Genomic DNA, 20358 nt, shown 5'->3' with positions numbered 1-20358 from the left:
GCTGCAGGCAGTCTCCCCACACCGGAAGCACCGCCGATCGCCCCCGGGGGAACGACGGCGATCGGGTAAGTACATAAGACCGTTAGGACGGTTCAGGACCGTCATCGGTCGGTAACGCAAAAATGCCGATGACACTCCTGAACCGTCCTAGGTCGCTAAGGGGTTAAAGGATGTGTTAGTCACCAAAACAACGTTAGCTTAATGAAGCAGTTTTTCTGTATAGAACATGTCCCTGACGTTTCACTGCTCAATTCTCTGCATTGAGGGGGTAAATCACTTTTGTTTCTGTTTATGCAGCCCTAACCTCACCTCCCCTGGCTGTGACTGATAGTCTGCATGGAAACAAAATAGTCTCATTTTCAATCATATGTTATCTTACTTTAAATCTTAATCTACTGCTCTGTAAATTGAACTGTAATCACACACAGACAGGAGGATCCTGCAGTGCCTAGCAAACTATTAACCGTGCAGGAGATCTAAAATTCAAAATTAAACATAATTTGCAATTAAGGAAGTACACATTGTAACGGATCACCTGGCACCCCGACTGGGTACCTCCGTTAAAGGATGCTCCTAGCGCTTCCTGAGGACTCCAAGCACTCTGGCAGACACCACAATCACCGAATCGGAGAAGCATATAAATCCTCTCAAGCCTCTGAATGCTGTAGACAGTTGAATAGGAACCATACGAATAGGTTTGCACTCCTAGCAGTCAAACTGGAACAGCATGCAATAAATCCTCCCCCAATAATGAGACGACACTTCACTTTGAGGGTTAAACAGGAACTCTGGACTGGCACATCCAGCCTGGCTTTTATTTCCATCTTACACATTTAAGCCTGCCCACAGGGGAGGTGTAAAATATCCAATAGCATAGATGTTACCTCCCACACATCTCCTCCCCTTAGATTAACACTTAACACTTAACACAATTATACATACAGTTAAAACATACTTTCTACCCAACTTTCATAACTCTAAAACCATACATCACATTCAAATAAAAATACATATCCACAATCAATCCATTCAGGGGAACAACATATTAAAAAAATTGCATAAATCAGACCAGGGGTTCAAAAGTTAGTAAAGTATCTTTTAAAACCCCTGTCAGCATGACTTTCCAGCTCAGACCGGTTACCTCCCACAATGCCTCACAATCCCTCCCCTCTGGCCTGGAGATAATTGGGGAAGGAATCGAATTATCTCCAAGGACAGAGGCAAAACTCCATTACCCACATGGCAGATAAAAAGACAGTAAAAGACATAAAATTACATACTGATACATTTAACACATAAAACACACATTTCTACATATCCCCAGTTTAACCGAACACATAAATACCTACATAATATTGAAGACAGTATTACTGTGATATGTTACAAAGTCTTAAAGGGACATTATTCCCAAACGTCCCAATATGTCCACGGATGATTCTAAAAGGGCCAGCAGCAGCAATATAAACTAAAACAAGCCCAAATATAGTTCAAACGTACCAATTTTCCAGGGGCCATAGTCAGCAGGTAGGAGGCAGGCAGCCAGGCCCCTCCAATGTCCCGTGGCGAGGCGGTTTCCGCCACACACATTAAATGTCTTTTTACAGGAAGTGTCTAGGGAGGCTGTGCAAGTCACATGCAGTCAGCTGTGGCTAGGGCTGCATTAACCCCTTAAGACCGCAGGGCGTTCTATGCTTTCCCCATTTTGGTGTCACTAAACGCCGCAGGGCGGCATAGAACGCCCTGCGATCTTTTCTACTTACCCGGTCGCCGGCGATCCCACGCCAGCGAGCGCGGTATGGGGGACTTACCTGGGAGCCCAGGGAGTCCCCCTCCGTCCTCTTTGGCCCCCCAGGGCCATGTGATCGCGAGGTCCTTGCGAGGATGTCAATGCCAGCAGGGGGAGTGCCTGTAATGACAGGTACTCTTCCTGCTGTCTGAAAAAATAAAATAAAATGTTAAAACAGTGTAAAAATAAGATTATATATACTTAGATCATATATATATTTATTATATATATGATCTAAGTATATAGATACACATATGCACACATACACATAAATATACATACACTGTCTACGTGTATTTTAATATTAATATATACATAATTATATATGTATATATTAATATCAAAATACACGTACAATGATATCGATTAAATATATATATAATTTTCATTATATATATATTTATATATAATAAAAAACTAAATAAATATATAAATACGTTTAAAAAATTAAATTAAAAAAATAATAACAAATAAATAGATAAAAAAATATATAAACATGCGTAATTTCGTTCTAACTGTATTTTAAAATTAATATATATATATTGATATCAAAATACATGTAGAACTAAATAATATATATATCTATATACATAAGTATATACGTATATATCACTATATATATACCTATATATAAATAAAAATAATAAAAAAAATGATATACATATATATATATATAGACAATGAAAGGAAGATAGCACTCCCAGGACTTGTAAATAAAGTAAAACTTAACTTTTAATCAAAACAGCAGAAGGTCGACGTTTCAGTCTGTTAACCACAGACTTTCATCAGGAAAGTCTGTGGTTAACAGACTGAAACGTCGACCTTCTGCTGTTTTGATTAAAAGTTAAGTTTTACTTTATTTACAAGTCCTGGGAGTGCTATCTTCCTTTCATTGTCTGTATTTTGCTGGACAAGCACCGGGCGTTTACATTTGGATTGTGGAGTGCAGGATTATTTTGCTTCGTTATATATATATATATATACACACATATATATATATATATATATATATATATATATATATATAATAATTCTACGTATATATTTATATAATCATTTTACATAATTAGATCATTTTATTAATTACAATTTGCAGGACCTGCCTGACAACCCAGGCCGAAAGTTCAGGGAATTTAATTTGCTAGCACTATATTTAACCCTGTAACTTTCCAAAACACCATAAAACCTGTACATGGGGGGGTACTGTTTTACTCGGAAGACTTCGCTGAACACAAATATTAGTGTTTCAAAACAGTAAAATATATTACAACGACAATATCGTCAGTGACAGTGACATTTTTTGCATTTTTCACACACAAATGGCACTTACACTGACGATACAATTGTTGTGATACGTTTTACTGTTTTGAAACACTAATATTTGTGTTCAGCGAAGTCTCCTGGGTATAACAGTACCTCTCATGTACAGGTTTTATGGTGTTTTCAAAAGTTACAGAGTCAAATATAAGGTTTGCGTTTCAGTTTTTTCACATTAAAATTCGCCAGGTTGCCTTTGAGACCATATGGTAGCCCAGGAATGGAAATTATCCCCATGATGGCATACCGTTTGCAATAGTAGACAACCCAGGCTATTGCAAATAGGATATGTTCAGTTTTTTTAGTAGCCACTTAGTCACAAACACTGGCCAAAATTTGCGTTCAAATTAGTTTTTTGCATTTTCAAATATTAACACTAACTTTGGCCAGTGTTTGTGACCAAGTAGCTACTAAAAAAGACTGGACATTCTCCATTTGCAATACCTTAGGTTGTCTTCTTTTGCAAATGGTATGCCATCATGGGGGTAATTCTTATTCCTGGGCTACCATAGGGTCTCAAAGGCAATGTAACCAATCTGGCGAATTTCAATGTGAAAAAACTGAAATATGTAACACGCTATATTTGACTCTGTAACTTCCCAAAACACCATAAAACCTGTACATAGGGGGTACTGTTTTACACGTGAGACATCGCTGAATACAAATATGTGTATTGTATTGCAGTAAAAGCAAACAGTATTTTGACATTCACAGTTAAAATGTCACGTAGAACTAAAAAAAATTTAAAAAATTAATATTTTCTCCCATTTTTTAATATTTTTTCATATTAAATTATGTTCCATACCTAAATATTTGATGTTAAACGAAAGCCCAGTTTCCCCTGAATAAAATGTTATATAATAAGTGTAGGTGCATTTAATATGAAATAGGTGAATTACGGTTGGACAGACATATAGCGCAAATGCCAGGTTTTGTCTACGTTTTTTTTGGGATCACAACTTGTACATTTGGCTGCGGTCTTAAGGGGTTAACAAAGTGACATCAAAACTAAATGGCAGAGAATTGAGACTGCAGGGGTATGATCTATACACCAAAACTGCGTGCTGCAGTACCAATAAATACTACCCTATCACATGAACTGTAATGTAAATAAACATTTCAGATTTGCTCTCACCCTATGTTGACGTTGTAGGAAAATGTTTGTTTATGAAGCCATACACTGTCTATATAAAAAATAAAATTAAATAAAAAGGCCTGGTCTATGGGCACTTCAGATAATAAAACGCAACCACAAACCTTCTATCCATGATTTAAAGCACAATAGATTTTATAAGACACCTAAACACCCTACACCTGCTTGGCTAATAGCTGCTTTCAAATACATAAACATAAATAAAGGTTAAAAACCAAGTACCCTAGGGGTGAGTACAGTGTGGAATCCTTTCATGTCATAGTACTCCAATCAGGACCATGGACAGAGGTCACAGTATCCAGGGCTCATTACAACAACATGTAACAGCTGGCCAAGATCATTATTAAACAGCCACCGACAAGCACCTCTCACCCCACCCCCCACCCCCCTCTTCCACCACATAAATATGAAAAATGCATGTGCTGCAAATATAACAATAAGCGCTTATTATTGTCTATAACATGCTCATGCTTTAGTTTGTGAGTTATTCCACTGTAACAGCTAAATATTTGAAGTTGTCTTTGGTTGACTTTCATTGTAACAATAAAGCATTATGCACCGTATTATGAATTAAAATGTATGATTAAAAAAGGGGGCATTCATACACTTATTTGACATAAAATGTAATAATGGAAATAAAGAAGAGAAGTAGATGGCGCTTACACAGTACTGGAGTGGAAAAAGGTGTTCCCCAACACCCTAAAGTCAAAGTAAAAATAGAGTATTTAAAAGCAACAAGTGCCAAATACACACACCACTCCCTGTGTATAAAATAAGAAATAATGATACTTATATATATACACAGGTACATATGGGAGATGTTCCATGTAGTAAAAATCCTATAAAGACAAAAGATACATAGTATAGACTGTATATACAAAAAGAAATATATGAAAGTGATAGAATACACTCACGAATTCCAGAGCCGTGCCAGGCTCTGTATATAGTGCCCAAGGGTGCCTTAAAAGGCTATATGGAGAATCTTGGATGATGTCCCCCAGAAGCAGGAAAAAGCAGCAAGTGATGATAAAAAATATTACATTTATTGTAAATAAAAGTTTAAAAGTAACTGTGCAGGTCCCATATGGTGACACACAAAATCACAGTCATGCAATATGGTGACACACAAAATCACAGTCATGCAATATGGTGACACACAAAATCACAGTCATATGGGACCTGCACAGTTACTTTTAAACTTTTATTTACAATAAATGTAATATTTTTTATCATCACTTGCTGCTTTTTCCGGCTTCTGGGGGACATCATCCAAGATTCTCCATATAGCCTTTTAAGGCACCCTTGGGCACTATATACAGAGCCTGGCACGGCTCTGGAATTCGTGAGTGTATTCTATCACTTTCATATATTTCTTTTTGTATATACAGTCTATACTATGTATCTTTTGTCTTTATAGGATTTTTACTACATGGAACATCTCCCATATGTACCTGTGTATATATATAAGTATCATTATTTCTTATTTTATACACAGGGAGTGGTGTGTGTATTTGGCACTTGTTGCTTTTAAATACTCTATTTTTACTATAAAATGTAATAAGTAGGACTTACTTGGATGTGAATTGAGAATTAGTAATTATACATCCTGGTCCAGATATACCGTACACTCCCAGTATAGTGAATCAAAAAAGAAAACAAAATGCATTAGCATTTACACAAACAAAAAATAAAAAAAAATACTCTCTATTTAAATTCTTCTCTACCCATATATTTACTAAGACTGCAACATAGAATAACAGAAAATTGACAATTATTTTTCACTAACAAACTTTGCCTAACTTACTAGGCAGACAGAAGGTCAATAATTAAAACAATTTTAATAAAAACAAGCCAAGAGACGTTAGGCTTAAGTGTGTGGTGACTGGCAAGCACTTGTCAGTAGCCGCATTAAAACATAAAGTAAAAATATATATATACGAAGGTAAGACGAGATCAGTATAAGGAAATGAGAGATTCTCACCATTAATAAAATATAGGGCAATCCAGTGGGGTAAAATGATACTGTCCCCCACATATCCCCCTACCCATGAGTCCTCTGATCTCTTTCCTCTTGAAAGTGATGATATCAAACTTGTTTTATGCAGATTTATTTTCAAATTTAAACCCTTTCCCCCATGTTTTATTATAAGGAGTTGCCAAAGGTACTTGGTATTGATTTCATCTTTTTTTTTTTTTTTTATAAAACATTTCATTTTCCAATAAAGATAGCTTTTGAATGGACAGTAAAACAATTAATAATCAACTGTTTTTATTTCTAACTAATAGCATGCTAGTCCGAGTGTGTGAGATATGTGTGAGAACATAGAATCTTTGTCTCCCAGCCAAACCTCCATAGCTAATCACATGCATCTGTTATGTATTCCTGAGATCATTGGAAACTGCTTAGGAACCAATGTTATCAGATATATACAATAAAAAGCAAAAATTTCCAGGGCACAGGAGATGAAGCAATGATGTTCCAAGCAACTATTGTCTGACACTGTCTGGCATAAAAAATGTGATACCAGATGATTAGACTCGATTTTCACTTACAACAGCCAAAAAACACTGTTTTTTTTTCTATGTTCATTTATAACCAATTAGCATCTTATGTTTCTATGTAAAATAATCTTCCACATGGTGACTGACTGAAGTCATTTTTGTCTATATTTTTTATTCTACTTATCTGCCCCCACAGAGACCAGTGGCAAGCCATGGTGAGTGCATGATGTGGCATAAAAGGCTATAAAATAAGGCCATGGACTAATGAAAGTATTTAGAAAATTGGGCAGACGGGCCGAATGGTTCTTATCTGCCGCCACATTCTATGTTTCTATGTTACACAGCACACTACAGTGAAGGAAGCTATGGTGAAACTAACCTCACCACTGGCTTTTGGAGGAGCCTGTTTGCCAGCCTCCTACCCTGTGACTATGGCCCCTGCAATAGATCTGGCTAAAATACTTCAAACAGGCTCTGTTCGTGCAATTGGAACTATATGGTTTGTTTACAGAACAACCGCACGAACAGAGACCACCCTGGAGCTTGTTAACACCTATTAACAACTTGGAAAGTTTCTCACCTCAGTGTTCGTCTGGGTGGCTGCAATTCCTATGAACAACCATGAGGTGGCGGCCATCTTGGTATCAGAAACTCCAGAACACCGCAGGACTTCAGTCATCGCCTGCGTTCGTTTCTATTCGGCTTCGAAGGGTACTGTTCGGTGAGATCACTTGTCTAGATGAAGGGAACACGCTCCAGGGTAAGAATATTGACTCTGTTCAGTAGCTTGTTCATTTTCAAACTACCAAACTAGACTGACCGCAAGCCCTGATTCTATGGAACTGTATTGGGCATGGGACCATGCCTGCGGTCAGTCAAATACATGACTTCCATAAAATTTCTGAATCCCTGAACTGATCTGGGTGATTTTTGGATATGTTGGTCACCCAGATCAGGGCTATCATGGGATGTAACATTTATAGGGGGGGTTGTGTTTTGGGGTACTTATGGGACTTTGTAATATATGTGTTTTTTCTGTATGGAGATAATTGGGTTAATACAATATCTAACTCAATTATCTCACAGGCAGAGGGGAGGGATTGTATGTTTGTTATGGGAGTGTTGTACATGTAATTACTGTTCTGATTGGTTTGTAAGCTTTGTGTCCCTGTCCCCAACAAGGTCCATGTGGGCGTACACCTTACTAGGGGACTTGCATAAAAGGCCAGCTGTGGCTTCCATTAAACAGAATGCTTTACCCATTCATAAAGTCTTGGCTCATGTTTGGGGGATTGGAGAACTACATACACTCTGGGGATTGCTATATCACAATACTCCCCTGAGTATAATCACTGTGTACAACATTAGTGTAAATGGCAAAGGGAATTAAATAATTTATACATTTTGGTACCAGAATCTCTGGTAAAATAAAATTTCATGAAATGTAAAAAATGATATGGCCCCTCTCGTTATCTTTTTATTTTTAAGTTACATTTTTATTGGTTTAGAAAAGTGATAAAAAAGGCAAAGATAGCACAAATAAAGATAAACCAAAAGTAAACAACAGCGGGGGCGTGGCCTGACCACCGATGGAGTGAAACGCACCTAACTCGAGCTCCTAGGCCCCAACCTGCTAAGCCCATTAAATTAGCTATAATATAATAAAAACAAACGCGCAAATGGGGAAGAATAGGCGACTGACCACCACAGGATCATCCGGTGCAGCACCGGCACGGCAGCCGCCTGGCCTGATGGATGCATTTCTGTCGGTGCCGCTCGGCCTCCGCGGCTCTGGGGAAGTGGACACGCGGGCACCCTCCTCCCCGGGCTCCAGCATGATGGGATTTACACAAGACTCACCAGCAGTAGGCACACTATCCCAGATATCGGCGGACATCGCGGCGATCTCTACAAGCATGCTGACCCGCAGGGATAAAACTGAAATGGTGGCTGAACTACGCTCAATCATCAGAGAAGAAATTGCAGCAGTTCGCAGCGACCTTTCCGCTCTGGAGCAAAGGGTAGATGACCTGGAAGAAACTCACCTGCAGGCCGCACAGCAACAGCAGACCATGGATCTGGCCACCACGAGGCAGGGCAACATCCTCCTGGATCTCCATCGGCAGATCGAAGACCTGGACAACAGGGGCCGCAGGAATAACATCAGAATCCGGGCCTACCGGAGGCGGAGGGTGAAGCCCTGCAAGAGATCCTCACGGGCTTATTTACGCACTTACTGGGAGACACAGCTCCACAGGAATTCGGCATAGAGAGAGCACACCGGGCCCTGAGGGCCCCCAGGAGAGACGGTCAACCCAGAGACATTGTCTGCTCACTGGTGCCGTTCCAGCTGAAGGAGGCCCTCATGAGAGCCGCCAGAGCGCAGCCGCATGTAACTTACATGGACGCCCGGGTCTCCCTCTTTCAGGACCTGTCTATTATCACCCTCGACGCCCGACGGGCCCTGAGGCCAATTACCCGCCTCCTGCAGGAACAGAGAATCCTCTTCAAGTGGGGGTTCCCATTCAGCCTCCAGGCCAAAATCGGGAATGTCTGGCATGTCATCCGCTGGCCCAATGACTTGCCCCACTTCCTCCGGATGACCGGCTTACCTGAAGTGCCGGTCCCGAATTGGATCCTAGATGGCCCCCCGGCTCGAACAACTGGACCATCAGAAGCAGCGCATAATCTACGCCCAAACTCCGGACCGCCAAGGCAAAGGGGCAGCCCCGAGGGCCCTGAAGAATAGTTATCAGTACAGAGGCACCCACACTTACGGGGCCCGCTCCTCCACCCCGCTCGGATCTGCACCCACATGGACGCCGACAGCTCTTGCAGCAACGAATTTACGCTTCAAGCCGAGATCACATGAAGGCCTCAGAAGGGGTATATACTGTGCCAGTGGCCTTATTAACTTAGTGTCACACCCAATAGTTAATTGGAGAAGCATCCTGGGCAGCGTCTCCAAGGGGGAGCACAAGTAGGTGAGGGGAATCAACCAATGGAGAGGGCTCCTGGGGGACGACCGGTGACTCTGGGGCTCCCTGAGGTGGGGTGGGGAGCGAGGCACAAGGGACACACTCAGAGGGCCGGGACGTGCCCGTCAGGGGGACCGGAGTCCAAAAATGGCCGCGGCTGCAAGCATTTGACTGTTTAAAGGGCCACTAGCACGGTTGAATTCAGGCCCGTGGACTCAGGAGCTGCACGAGTGTACGGAGCATTGCGGGAGGGATGGGGCGGGGGTAGACCTGAGTGTCCGCTGCGGCCCGAGCCGGACAGCCGATGGAGGTCGCCATTTGTAATCCCTTAGGCGCTGGGTGAAGGTGAGGGCCGCGGCGGACGGTTGAAGGTTGAAAGTTTAAAAGTTTATTGTTACATCTTTTTTAAAATTAATCACTGGATGGCTTCACAGCGAGTTAACACTGCACACACAGTCGCTACCTACACCACTCAGAGCAGAAATGGCAGTCCTAAGGGGTGCCGGGGTGGGGAGGGCCCTCAGCGGTTAAGGCAGATCCACGGCCCGTCCCGACAGGGGGTGCTGGGCCCTGACCTTTGGCAGAGCAGTTACACATTAAATCCACGGTGAAGACCCCTGGTGCCACAACACTAACTGCATCGCCCTATGGTGCAGATAATCCTATAAGGCTATACACAGCTTTACGTCCCTGGTATGGCGAGGGCCCCCGCATGGATCGCTTAGTTAAGGGAAGGAGTTACACTGAACATGGGTCCTGGGGCCCGCGGGACAAGAGCGGGCACTTAGGCTAACAGGTGACAAGAAGGCTGCAACCTGATTGGCGGGAGCAAGCTGGGACGAGCTGAGGGGTGAGAGGTGGGCCCAGATGGGCACATAGCACACAAGCATAAAATAACACTGCCCACACAGGGATAACAGGTGCGGACAGCGGGCCAGATATGAACACAGCCCCCATAGACTAGATCAGCTACCAAACACTACTAAGTACAGCCCCCGCAGGATGGGCGCCACCTTAGGGGACCGCAGACAGGACACAACTCCAAGCAAATGGATTCACCTCCTTCGTGACTACGCGGACCTCACTGTGACAGACCCTACTTGTGTATACTACCGGGGTTGCAGGACAGAGACACTTCTCTACCCCTGCGACGACCACCCCCGGTACCGGGTCACAGTCACACCAACACTCTCACCAAAACCCTACACCCAAAACACTAGACAGAGACAGCAGCCCTAGACACATTCCTGACTCTTGACCACACCCCACTATGCCCCACCTTTCCCCCGTGCCTTCCCCGGGGCGGGTTCGGAACTGCCTCCCTGCAGCGGCTGCGGCCAAGGGGGGCTTCACGCTGGCCCAGCTAATATACTGGTCGAACAATGTGCCAGAGAAGCGCACACGCCTGCTCAACAAGCTGTGGGCCGCGAGGGCGTCGGTAGCGTTCTTGCAGGAGACGCACCTTAGAGGCAGTGATGCACCCAAACTAGAGAATCGCTGCTTCACAGCAGGCAAACCACCCGGATGCCAAGAAAGCGGGGGTGGCAATACTGTTCGCACACACGGTGCCTTTCCAATGCAGGGTGACACTGGCGGATTCCAATGGGCGCTACCTTTTTATTAAAGGCACCATAGCAGACCATACCTATACCTTCGCAAGCCTATATAGCCCCAACAGAAGACAACATATCTTCATAAACCGGACCCTGGCCAAGCTGGAGTGCTTTAGGGAGGGTCTGTTGGTGATGGCGGGGGACCTGAACTTACCGCTTGACCCCCGCCTAGACACCTCCAGAGGAGCAAGCGCGGTGCCTGCACACTGCATACGCACAACTCTGAGGGCCCTGAGCAAGCTGGGGCTGGTGGACTGCCGGAGGGCGAGTCACCCAGACGACCAAGAATACACCCACTACTCTGCGGTCCACTCACACTACAGCCGCATCGACTACATATTCCTAGCGCAAGAATATCTGAATCTGCTGCATAACACTGACATCGAACGGATGGAACACTCCGATCACGCACCTGTGGTGGCTTGCACAAGATCACCACTGTTTAAACCTAGAGAACGGCAGTGGAAACTTAATGAATCCCTTCTCGATGACCTAGCACTCAAGACCACGGTAGCTGAAACCCTAACCCAATACTTCACTGACAACGAGAATTCTGAGGTGCCTCCACTGATGCTCTAGGAAGCGCATAAATGCGTCATCCAGGGCCACCTCATCGCAGCGAGTACTAGGCACAAAAAAGACCGAACCATGCGCTTGACCACCCTAACAAAGCGCATAGCCAAACTAGAACACAAACATAAACGCACACTGGATGAAGGCACATATCTCCACCTCACAATGGCCCGTAGGGAACTCCGAGACATACTATCTCTACACAACTACACACAGCAAGAAAGTCAGCCAGATTCTTTTACGAACACTCCAACAAGAGCAGTATTCTGCTGGCAAGGATGTTACTAGACAAAAGGAGGACACAACACATCCACAAGATCCACGCACGAGGAGGGGGCGTCACACGCTTGCTGGAGGGCATCCTAGAGGCATTCCAAGAATACTACGCGGCGCTATAGGCACAGGCTCGAGCCCGGGAGGGCACTGAGGTGCAGCGCCATAAGGACTGAGTCCTAGCATACCTTGAAAGCCATGTGGCCAGAAAACTCACCCGGAGCAGGTGGAGGAACTAGACCAACCTCTGACGATCGAAGAACTGGCAGGAGCCATGAAAGTCTCAAAGCCACATCGGGCTCCAAGACCGGACGGGCTACCGATATCCTACCACCGCACTTTCAACGACATTCTATTACTGAGATTCTTAACAGGCCTCAACTCAATCCGAACGGGTGGCCACTTCCCCACGGACACCTTGAGTGCAATCGTCGCCATCCTTCCAAAAGAAGGCAAAGATCCCACTAATTGTGCCAGCTACCGCCCAATCTCGTTAATGAATGTGGACCTGAAGATATTCGCTAAGGCAATGGTGCTTCGGCTCACCCAAGCTCTACCTGATTTGGTACACCCAGACCAATGTGGTTTCATACCTGGGAGGGAGGCCAGGAAAAACCCCATCAGAGCCCTCAACGTAATCCACGCGACTAGGACTGGTAAACGGGAGGTGGTGCTCCTGTCAACAGACGCCGAAAAAGCATTTGACCGGGTGGATTGGACCTTCCTCTCGGAGACACTACGCCACATAGGTTTTGGCGCCCACATGCGAACATGGGTAGCCGCTCTGTACACCACCCCAACGGCACGCATTCGGGTCAACGGAGCATTGACAAAACCATTTAGCATTCATAATGGCACCTGCCAGGGCTGCCCCCTGTCACCCCTCCTGTTTTCCCTCACTCTCGAACCCTTTTTGGAGGCGGTCAGACGGGACGGGGGCATCACGGGGACCCGTCTGGGCGGGGCGGAACATCGGGTTGGGCATATGCTGATGATATGCTCTTCTTCTTAGAACAACCCAGAATCTCGGCCCCGAATTTGCTAGAGGCGGTCAAACAGTACAACAAAGTCTCTAACTTGAAACTTAACCTAGAGAAGTCGGAAGTGATGCTGCTGGCACAGGACACTGCCTTAACGCAACACATCGAAGCACACTTCCCGTTCAAAATCTGCACAACAACGCTTCGATACCTCAGCATCTGGCTGCGGAAAGATCTCTCACAGGGCCGATGAGGGGGTTCACCCAGCCCACGAAATGCACACCCACTACGCAATGGTGTCTTTTAGGGTACCCAAAAATACAAGGGTTGAATGTTCACAATGTGGGCTTAGATACTGAAATGATGGGTTCTCAAACCCGCACAACTGACTACATTGATAACCACTGAGGCTGTTAAACTACGTTATAGGTATAACACAGTATCTTTAAAATAGCGTATGATATAGACGAACACACAGTTGCTTAATCGCACAAATTAACCTGCACAGCCTTGACATTAATGACAGAAGTGGAGGATGTGGGGGGAGGGCCTGGGGGGATAGGAAACACACAGCTATATACACTATCTTTAAAGAGGCTGCTCTGTCATCCCAACGCATTGGGGTACTCAGGCCTCAATTATCCCAGAGGCTACCAATTTCATTTCCTTAGGGGTTCTCACATTCGTCGGGAAAACACTCCTGACACCCGACCTAACCCCAGGGGTTTTCTTCGGCACAGCAAGCATACACTACCTACTGTTTCACCTAGTATAAGTGAAGTTATGTATTTAAATATGTTAACCTGAACAATGACAAACAAGCAGAGACACAACATGTATAAAGAATATGCCTGTATGTACACTCATTTCTCTACTAACTGTACAATATCTCTTTCTATTTCAATAAAAATCTGATTGACAAAAAAAAGTAAACAGCAGCCATGTATTGAATAAGTACATTTTGATATAGTTGAACCACTCAACAGTTTTGTAGGGTGAATTTGCGAATAGGTAAAGGTAATGATTTGAGTTCCCTATCCTTAAAGAGTTGAGAGATCTGGGAATTTCCTGAAAACTTTCAACATACTTATAGGTCTGGCTATAAGAGGGTGCAATGGTTTGAAAAGTAAAGGGGCATAGCAATGCCAAATCTGTAATGTTGAAATTGTCTATGAAGATCTGAAATGAGTCTAGGTAGCTGAGTAGCTAATCATTTTCTAGTTGAAGTCATGCAGGCAAAATCAAGTGAGTTAAAGTAGCTACCATTTGGGCCAAAAGGATACAGTGCCAAGATCACTTTGAGGAAAATCTAATGACAGCAAAAGGCTTGATGTATTAAATCAATCAGCAAGGTCAATTCAATTTAAGGATAACCTCCTATTGTAATTGGCTTGGCACTTAACCCCTTAAGGACACATGACGTGTCTGACACGTCATGATTCCCTTTTATTCCAGAAGTTTGGTCCTTAAGGGGTTAAAGACAAATACTGCACGCTCCGGAAGATCTAAGAGAAAGCAGCAGGTTTAATCTGGAGGCCAATAATTTTGCATATAGTTTTATTCTAGCATTTAACAGGGATATAGGATGAAAGTTGGCACTGCAGGTGGGAGGCTTACTGGGTTCAGGTAAGGTTATTATGTGGACTTCTAATATTTCGGCAGGCACTAGAGATGTCCCGAACGGTTCGCTGGCGAATACTTCCTGGTGAACATAGCTTGTTCGCGTTCGCCACGGACGGCGAACATATGCGATGTTCGGTCCGCCCCTATTCATCATCATTGAGTAAACTTTGACCCTGTACCTCACAGTCAGCAGAAACATTCCAGCCAATCAGCAGCAGACCCTCCCACCTCCTGGACAGCATCCATTTTAGATTCATTCGGAAGCTGCATTCTTTTTGTATTATTATTATTATTATTTTTTTTTAGACAGAAGTTTGTTATATTTCTGCATGCTAGGCTGAACGTGCGTATATCATGGATAGTTGCTGAGTATATAGCAGTACATTGTTGTGAAAGATGGCTGTCATGTTTAGGGTGTAGCTTGCACGTTATCAACTGTGTATTTATATCAGCAGCTCCACCACTAGTTATAAATCAAGTGTGAGTCGCCCCATGAGATGAGACTAGTGAATAACATAATACATGAACGGTTAAGGTAAAGGCATGTAAGGAACTACAACAATAAACTCTTTAGGAGGTTAAATAATGACATGTTTAAATGCTTGCTACTTTACGATTAGTTAATGTGCAGAGAGCAGTGCATGTGATCAAAGGCATGTTGTGGAGGATCGGCTATAGTGGGACATGCTTGGCAGGCTGCTGTTTACTGCTTGTGCTCATCCGATCCCTTCTGGGTGCCAGGTGCAGAACCTGGGAGTCCCTGATTCCATGGAACAACAAAGGCAAGTCTCTGGCTGAGTGCCGGGTTTACGGCTTGAGGTGGTGGAAGCTTGTTTTGTCGGGTGGTCGGATCTGTCCCGGTGGTGCTTCACGTACGGTGCGGGATTGTGGTGGCTTAAGGTGGAGGAGAGTGCTTGACGTGGGGCAGGCTCTGCATTTCTGTTTGTGCCTCCGGTCCCGTCTTCGACGCCTTTTGCGTTGGTGGATTTTAATGGGGACTGCTTCGCTTAGCTGTGGTGGAGCTTGTTGGGGCTGTGGTGGAGCTTGTTGGGGCTTCCTGCTTGTTATTTTCTTCCAAAATTGATTAAAGAGTCTGTCCAGCTTAGACTCAATATCCTGTCATGCTTTGCTGGTACCAGGAGGACACGCGGCTGCCGCCATATTGGGAGAGTCGCAGATGAGTATGTCAGCCTGGGCGGCTGTGCTCTGTGCGTCCATTAGCTTCAGACAGCCTCTCAGGGGTGGACCGGGATAACCCCCACCGGTCCGAGGGGGGGGGGGTAACGGAGCTCCTGCCGGGAAATAGCTGTTCCTGGGCATCCCAGGATCGGGAGATCGGCCGCCTCTCCTGCCCGGTGAGCACCAGGCCACACTTGCCACGCGGAGGTAAGTAAGACTCTGTTGAGTTGCTGACTGCTATTAAGCATGTCGGGTCGGTCAGGTAGGAGCAACATTGCTGGGTCATCCCCTTCTGGGGTGAAATTCGCTTGTTGATAGCTGCTTAAAGTGAGATATTGAGGGAGCTCACACAAAGTACGTCTTTCCTCCATGACAGCTAGGCCCCGCCCCCCAGAAGCTGCATTCTTAGTGAGAGGAGGGACAGTGTAGCTGCTGCTGATTTAATAGGGAAATCGATAGCTAGGCTAGTGTATTCAGTGTCCACTATAGTCCTGAAGGACTCATCTGATCTCTGCTGTAAGGACAGCACCCCAAAAAGCCCTTTTTAGGGCTAGAGCATCAGTCTGCTTTTTTTTTTCTTCTGTGTAATCTAATTGCAGTTGCCTGCCTGCCAGCGTGTGTGTCAGGCTCACAGCATATACTGTGCACACTTGCCCAGTGCCACCACTCATATCTGGTGTCACAATAGCTTGCATTTAAAAAAAACAAAAAACTTTTTTGACTGTAATATAATAGCAGTCAGTTTCCTTCACACGTGTGCATTTCAGGGCCTGCCAGGGCACAGTGTCACACCACTGCAACTCATATCTGGTGTAACAGTAGTATACATTAAAAAAAAACTAGAAATGTGACTGTGAAATAATAGCAGTCAGTTTCCTTCACTCGTGTGCGTTTCAGGGCCTGCCAGGGCACAGTGTCACACCAGTGCAACTCATATCTGGTGTAACAGTAGTGTACATTTAAAAAAAAATGTTTTGACTGTAATAGATTGAATAGCAGTTAGTTGTCTGCAAGCGTGTGTGTCAGGCCTACAGCGTCTACTCTGCCAACTTCTGCCAGTGCACAGTGCCACTCATATCTGTTGTCACAGTAGCTTGCACGCATAGTTCCACTAATCGAAAAAAAAATGACAGGCAGAGGCAGGCCACCCCACAGGGGCCGTCGTGGTCGTGGTGCTGTGATTCCCTTTGGCCCTAGAATAATGCCCAGTGTTCAGAGGCCACGTACCCTGAACTCGAAAAGTTCTGAAGACATAGTTGACTGGCTAACACAGGACACCCAATCTTCTACAGCTTCCGCTCGGAACCTTGACGCACCATCCTCCTCCAGCTTAGCTTCGGGCTCCTCTCAAGTTACCACTCGCCCGCCTGCCGCCACCACCACCACTAGCACCACAACCGCTTCACTTGATCTGTCAGAGGAGTTATTTACACATCAGTTGGAAGAAATGAGTGATGCGCAACCATTATTGCCAGAGGATGTAGATAACGGGGATATGTCTCAGTCAGGCAGCATTACACACATGGACGTACGGTCTGATGATGATGTTGTACCCGCTGCTGCTTCCTTTGCTGAGTTGTCAGATACAAGTGAAGCGGTTGATGATGACGATGCGTCAGTGGATGTCACATGGGTGCCCGCTAGAAGAGAAGAAGAACAGGGGGAAAGTTCAGATGGGGAGACAGAGAGGAGGAGGAGACGAGTTGGAAGCAGGGGGAGTATGTCGCAAGGAGCTAGTGGCACAGTCAGACAGCATGCATTGGCACCCGGGGTCAGCCAGACAGCACGCCAATCAACGGATGCTGTTGCCACCACCAGAATGCCGTCATTGCAGAGCTCAGCAGTGTGGCATTTTTTTGGTGTGTCTGCCTCTGACAACAGATTGCGGTGTTTGCGGTGCGTTAAACGGGGAGTTTGGTCTGTCACTGTGAAGCGGACGTAACCCTTACACTACCTGATCATTACAACATCATACCTGATGTTTTATAGCACGTTATTCCAAACAATTTAGGAATGTTAGGTGGTTTATGCCCTTTATTGATTAAAACCAGACTCTGCATCAACTATGTAATTTTCCATGGGAGTTTTGAAATGGATCCCCCTCCGGCATGCCACAGTCCAGGTGTTAGTCCCCTTGAAACACCTTTTCCATCACTATTGTGGCCAGAAAGAGTCCCTGTGGGTTTTAAAATTTGCCTGCCTATTGAAGTCTATGGCGGTTCGCCCGGTTCGCCCGTTCGCGAACATTTGCGGGAATTTGCGTTCGCCGTTCGCAAACGGAAAATGTTATGTTCGCGACATCTCTAATTGAAAACTTTGGAAAGTTCAGAGGATGAGAGTAACTTTGTCAAAGGAATGAAATGTGACATTTTTGTGAAACGGTCTACGACAACAAGGATGGTGGTGTATTTTTGAGAAGGAGGGAGTTCCACCATAAAGTCCATGGAAATAGACTGCCAAGGTCTTTCAGGTACTGGCAATCCAGTCAATAATCCATAAGGAAGATGATGTTCCATTCTTGACCTTTGACATACTGGACAAGTATTAACATAGGATTCAATGGCGTTGTCTTGACGAGGCCACCAATACGTATTGTCTAGTAGAGAGTTCAAGTGTCTTTTTTATTCCAGGATGTCCAGCAAGGGGAGAATCATTAATAAATTTTAAGAGGTTCTTTTGGAGTTTTGAAGGAATGTAAATTTTATTTTTGAAATAAAAGATTCCAGCTTTTTTGAACAATTTAGGAGTAGAAGGTAGTTCAAGTTCTTTGTAAGATAATCGTTTCAGTTCATCCAATATAGTAGTTGTAAGTCCAATCATTTTATCGTTTGATAATATTGAAAAGGTTTTCTTTTCTGAAGCAGGATTAAATGGAATTCTGGAAAGAGCATCAGCTTTTTTGTTACGAGATCCAGGTCTTAATTTTTCTTGACTTAAATGAAGTGTAGGAATCTGTGGGAGACAATTATCCTTACAATACTCTGAGTCAAAGGTGAGAGAGAAGGGAGTCCAACGAATGAAGGGGTTATGAGTTTGTAACCAGTTGATTCCTAAGATGATTGGTTAAAAGAGGAGATTTTATTATATCAAAAACAAGAAATTCTGAATGGTTATTATTGACAATTGTCCTGATAGGAATTGTTTCATTTTTTATAAGACCAGAAGGAATTAAAGATCCATCAATAACTCTGATGGAGACAAAAGATGCTTTTTTTCATAAAAGAAATTGTATTGGTTTCAACAAACGAAGAATCTATGAATATCCCTGTAGCTCCAGAATCAATAATAGCTTCAGTCTTGATTCTTTTTTTGTCCCATTGTAAAATTAAAGGTACAGCAAACTGATGAGAACAGGAAGAGGGAAGTGTTTTCAGAATTGAGGTATTAATTTTAAGCCTTCCTTCCTTAGCGCGTTTTAGAAGAGGACATTCTTGTAAAAGATGTTCTTTAGAAGCACAGTACATACAGAGATTTAAATTTCTTCTTGTTTTTTCTTCAATAGATAAAGGTCCCCTGATAAACCCAACTTCCATAGCTTCACTTGGTTGCAAGGGTTTATTAGACATGCGCAAAGGTGGATTGGGTTTTTTCCAAAACTTATTAGAGAGAGCCTTTTCAGCTTTTCGTTCTCTGATTCTTCTATCTATACTGATAGAGAGTTGAATTAATGTATCAAGCGTTGGGGGAAGAATGGTTCTAGATAGTTCATCTTTAATAGTTTTAGACAATCCTAAACGGAACTGATTACGTAGAGCTATATCATTCCATTGGGTTTCTGAAGCCCATCTTTTAAATTTGGCTATATAATCCTCCACAGGACGATTTCTTTGTTGTAATAATCTAATAGTAATTTCAGCAGTAGTTTGTTTATTAGGGTCCTCATATAGTAGTGACATTGCTTTAACAAAATTATCCAAAGAATCCAAAATAGGATCTTCATTTTCCAGAAATGTATGTGCCCAGGACATGGGTTCACCCCTTAAATAGGAAAACATTGAACAGACTTTAATCTTGTCTGTGGGGTACGCCCTAGGTTTCAGAGTAAACAACAATTTGCATGAATTCAAAAATTCTCTATATTTAGAGCGATCTCCATAAAATTTTTCAGGATTGCAGACAGCAGTGTCACTTGAAGAATGTGTAACTTTATTTAGCATTTCTCTAATATAAGAAAGAAGTCTCTCATTAGCAATTTGCAAATCCTGCATGCCTTGTGTGAGTATTTCAACTCTATGGGTTAATGAGGTAATTTGGGAATTCACTTCTGCTGGTTCCATTTTTTGGGCTTGGTGATTCTGTTACGCTACTAGGGGTGATTTGGATTGGAACTCAACTGCAGCTTGTAATCTCCCTAATTACAATAGTGAAGAAATGGAGAATC

This window comes from Pelobates fuscus, chromosome 5 (genome assembly GCF_036172605.1).
Source record: "Pelobates fuscus isolate aPelFus1 chromosome 5, aPelFus1.pri, whole genome shotgun sequence".
Classification (NCBI taxonomy): Eukaryota; Metazoa; Chordata; class Amphibia; order Anura; family Pelobatidae; genus Pelobates; species Pelobates fuscus.
Note: the sequence above shows the minus strand (reverse complement) of the source record.